This window comes from Myotis davidii, unplaced genomic scaffold, assembly GCF_000327345.1.
Source record: "Myotis davidii unplaced genomic scaffold, ASM32734v1 scaffold954, whole genome shotgun sequence".
NCBI lineage: Eukaryota > Metazoa > Chordata > Mammalia > Chiroptera > Vespertilionidae > Myotis > Myotis davidii.
In genome coordinates, this window is record NW_006285487.1 from 72,067 (window position 1) to 76,965 (window position 4,899).

Below are 4,899 nucleotides of genomic sequence, written 5' to 3' on the forward strand. Positions count from 1 at the left end.
AGAAAAACAGAAAATGGACAAGAGCTCAATCCTCACGGGCAAGTCTGTTGCTGCAGCAGGTCCTGACCGGCCCTCCTGCTCCACGGAACCAGCCCTCCCAGGAAATGGGCCTTGGCTGGGGTAACGCCCGGACCATCGAGTGCCGCTGCCTCCCTGGCCGCCCAGCCTGCCTGGTCCTATACGGGCAGCAGCCCCGAGTGCAGGGCTCGGGCCCACCCCATAGACGCGGCTGATTCAGGGTCTGTGTTTGTGTTCAGGGTTTCCGCAGGGGCTCGCCCAACTGTGTCTGCCAGGCCATGCCCAGGCTCCGTGGTTCTCACCCTCATTTCTTCCTTCCTTGGAGCCCAGATCTTCCTGCTGCATTGCACCCAGTGTCCTTCGTTTTCTCCCCAAGGTTTGCAAACACCGGTGAGGCCCTATTCCAGGGATGGCGAACCTATGACACGCGTCGTGTCAGAGGTGACACGCGAACTCATTTTTTTGGGTTGATGTTTCTTCGTTAAATGGCATTTAAATATATAAAATAAGTATCAAAAGTATAAATCTTTGTTTTATGATGGTTGCAAAGATCAAAAAATGTCTATTTGTGACACGGCACCCGAGTTAGGATAGGGTTTTTCAAAATGCTGACACGCCGAGCTCAAAAGGTTCGCCATCACTGCCCTAGCCAGTTTGGTTCAGTGGATAGAGTGTTGGCCTGCAGACTGAAGGGTCCCGGGTTCCATTCCCCCGTCAAGGGCACATGCCTGGGTTTCGGGCTCCATCCCCAGTAGGGGGCGTACAGGAGGCAGCGATGCATGATTCTCTCTCATCATTGATGTTTCTACATCTCTCTCCCCCTCTCCCTTCCTCTCTGAAATCAATAAAAATATATTTAAAAAAGAAAGAAAGGAAGGAAGGAAGGAAGGAAGGAGGAAGAAAGACCTGGTGAGAAAACTGGTCTCTTTGCTCCATAATTCTTCTAAAAAGCTGTGATCTGGCCCTGGCCAGTGTTCCTCAATGGTTAGAGTGTCAGCTGTGCACCAAGCATCCTGGGTCTGATTCCCGGTCAAGGGCACGTACCTACCTGGGTTGCATGTTAGAGTCCCCAGCCCTGTTGGGCATGTGCAGGAGGCAACCAATCGATGTGTCTCTCTCACATCAACGTTTCTCTCTCTCCCTCTCCCCATCCCTTCCCTTCCACTCTCTCTAAAAATCAATGAGGCCCTAGCCGGTTTGGCTCAGTGGATAGAGCATTGGCTTGCGGACTGAAAGGTCCCGGGTTCGATTCCCATCAAGGGCACATGCCAGGTTGCAGGCTCGATCCCCAATGCGGGGCATGCAGGAGGCAGCCGATCAATGAATCTCTCTCCATCACTGATGTTCCTCTCTCTCTCTCTCTCCCTCTCCCTTCCTCTCTGAAATCAATAAAAACATATTCTTTTAAAATTACGTTGCTATGAAAAAAGCTCCCGGATTTATTGAACTTCGAGCCCCGCCTGCAGTTGCCTGGGCAGGGCCAGACCAAATGATACGGCCCGCGGGCCTGATGTTCCCCACCCCTGACTGAGGGAAAAGAGGTCAGTGCCCCTTACTACATAGTCAGGTACTGCACGTTGTAAAGGTACTTGTGACACGCCGGTTGAAAACCTCCGGTCTACATCATGGAAACAAGCCCAGTTCTATTTATGACATCTTCCCGAGGACCTGCCCATTCATTCCCACATGCAAATAGGAGCGGCCGATTCCTCAAAGCACCCACTGGTGATGAAGTCATCCATTCTGTGAACTGGGCGTCACGCCCATGAGCTGCCTCAGAGTCATCTAGCCTGCACTTCCCTCCTAAGGTGGGGGTGCCACTGGCACGCCATGGTATGAATGAGGGAATGGAGGCCCAGAGAGGTTAAGCAGCTTGAACCCTGGCTCCTTAGAGCCTCTGTGTCCAGGTACTACATTACTACATACCATGTTCTCCTCCCCCTCCTCCTCCTCCTCCTTCATCATCATCACCCGAGGAGAGTGGAAGAGAAAGGGAGAGACAGGGAGAAATATCGATGTGAGAGAAACGCATCGATGGGTTGCCTCCTGTACGAACCCCGACCAGGGCCCGGGCCGGGGAGGAGCCTGCCACTGAGGTATGTGCCCTTGACCAGAATCGAACCCGGGACCCTTCAGTCCGCAGGCCGACGCTCTATCCTCTGAGCCACACCGGCCAGGGCCCATGTTCTCCTTGGAGTCTAACGGCAGATCAGGGCAGTGGGCAGGAGCCGCTAGGAACAGTCATTTGCAGACAGAGAAAATAAAACCCAGAGAGGTTAGGCATCCTGACCAAATCTGTGATGCTAGGGACACCCCCAAAACTTGTGAGCCCTAGCCTAGAGCCCCTGTCACCACCTCCAGCTGCTCCCAGGACTGAGGCCACGGATGCTAAGGGTCATCTAACAAGAGGGATGGACAGAGGGGAGGATGACACAGTGACTGTCCCTGTGTGTCCCCTTCACTATGGCCAGCAGGCCTGGAGCGGGAAGACTCCCCTCAAAGCACGATAATCTGAATCCCCTGACTCTCAACCCACAGCCCCCCCCCCCCCCAACCCCCTTGGCTGTCAGTATGGCTGTGATGCCCTGCCCCTCGCCCCTGGGGAAGGCACCATCCAGTCCCAGTCACCCTCCCTGTCATCCTTGCTCATTTAGGCACCCACGTTTGGGAGGAAGTGGCTGGCTTCCCGGGGAAACACCTGTCTGGCCCCATTAACCTGAGCAACCAGTTTCTTGAACTCCGGTCTCAGAGGACAAACCCAGAACTCCAGCCTCCTGATGGCCAGGAGAATCATGGGGCTGGGGTGGGGAGGGTGGCCTAGAATCCTCGAGTGGGAGGTGGATGAGAGAGAACAAAGCCAGAGGGCAAAGGGGAAAGGTCGACCTCTCAACTGCTCTGCACAGCCCAGATCAACTCACCTCTTCCATGAAGCCCACCTTGATTACCCCATGCCCCCCCAACCCCCAAGCCCTCAACGACCTAGGGAAATGCTTGCTTCTGCTTTAACCACTGGTGTAAATTACTTGTGCCTTGTTCTTGTCACCCTCTAACATATTACATACTTGACTTAGCCATCAGTTTGTTTTTTGTCACCCCCCTCTCCCCCAGCCACACACACACACAAAATGAATGCAAGTTCCATGGGGACAGGCATTTTGCCTCTTTTGCTCACTGGTATATCCCAGCACCTAGAACAGGCCTGGCACATAGTAGGTGCTCACAGAACATCATTCACCCCTTCCTTCACCCTTCCAGAACATGCCCTGAGTGCCTGCTCCTCACCTGCACTGTGCTGTCTGCAGGGAAGAGAGTTATAAATGAGATGTCACCTCTGCCCGGCTGGCATGGCTCAGTGGTTGAGGGTTGATCTATGAACCAGGAGGTCACGGTTTGATTCCCGGTCAGGGCACATGCCCTGGTTGCAGACTCGATCCCTAGTGTGGGGCATGCAGGAGGCAGCCGGTCCATGATTCTCTCATCATTGATGTTTCTCTCTCTCTCTCTCTCTCTCTCTCTCTCTGCCCCCCCCCCTTGAAATATAATTTTGAAAGGCATTATAGGGAGTCAGAGGAACTTAGCCAAAGAAACTAAGATCTTCTCGCCTCAGGACCCCATGCTTTTTATTAACACACTCTTAACACAATTTGTGCTGAGGCGAGGTGGAGCTAAACACTTCAAAGGGTAGGGTTTCATATACAGTACACAGTCCATTGTCAGAATGGAAGAATTCGCCTGCGGCTGTTCAGGTGTCTGGCCAGTAGGAGGCAATAACATGTAGATTAAGACGCCCTGAGCTACCAGGCAGCAAGCATCATCCCTTTACAGGTTTGGGGAAATGCCCTCAACCATTCCCAACAGGTAACAACATGGGTGACTCAGCCCTTGTTGAGTCTCCAGGTTCCATCAACCTTTCGATGAAACTCTTGCAATTATGACATGCTGGAACTGGCTTCCGGCACCCTTCCTCTCTGAAATCCATAATAAATATATTTTTTAAAAAAAATAAGACATCGCCTCTATCCTAAAGGAGCTCCTGGCGCCCGTGGGAGTGGGTGACTCCAGAGGCCTGTGTGCTCCCACTCACTTCACCCCCAAAGGTCCAGCCCTTGCCTCCCTGCCCTCCATTCGCTGCCCTTGCTGTGCGCTCAGATATTTTTCATACCTGAAGTCGGACCTTCTTCTGGCTCTGCCCAGAGGGGCTATGCTGTGTAGTGAGGTCATACGGCCCAGTGTCAGACTCCAGCATGATCCCTGGCCTCTCTGGGAACTCAGTTTCTTCATCTGCAGAATGGGCTCCAATGTCCGCCCTGCAAGGGTTGCTGATCATTGGAATACTAGAGGCCCCGCGCACAAGATGGGTTGCCCTGCAGAGGGAGGCCCCGCCCACTGGCCACTTTGGAGCGATTACAGAGTCCTCCCCACCCCCACCCATTGATTGCCCCACTGGCCCCTGGCCTGGGCCTCCCTCTGTGGGGGATCATGGCCCCCCCACGTCCCCCACCAATCGCATCGCACCCGCCTTGGCTGGCCTGATGCCAGTGGATGTCGATTTGAATATTACGCTTTCATTATTATAGAAGAAGATGTTTAAAGGGTCCGGCCACAGCAGGCACGTAATAATTGGCCCCTCTGGCTGGCATTGTTCCTGTGGTGTCTGGCTGTGTCTCTTTAAAAAATATCCTATATAATAAAAGCCTAATATGCTAAGTGTCCAGTCATCGGTGGGCTGTTCAACCAATCAAAGGGTAATATGCTAATGATATGCTATTGCCACTCAACTTCTCGCTATGACATACACTGACCACCAGGGGACAGACAGTCGACATGTTGCTATGATGTGCACTGACCACCAGTGGGCAGATGCTCTGACCGGTAGGTGAG

At 53.2% G+C, this 4,899-nt stretch overlaps 1 long non-coding RNA gene across 1 annotated transcript in view; it reads right to left on the reverse strand.

Moving 5' to 3' along the window:
- Positions 1-4,387, reverse strand: part of LOC107181917 — an 18,580-nt gene extending 14,193 nt beyond the window's left edge. The window contains exon 1 of the long non-coding RNA XR_001512628.1: positions 4,181-4,387. This is a non-coding gene — a long non-coding RNA (uncharacterized LOC107181917). The remainder of the gene's footprint in view (positions 1-4,180) is intronic.
- Positions 4,388-4,899: the final 512 nt, after the last annotated feature.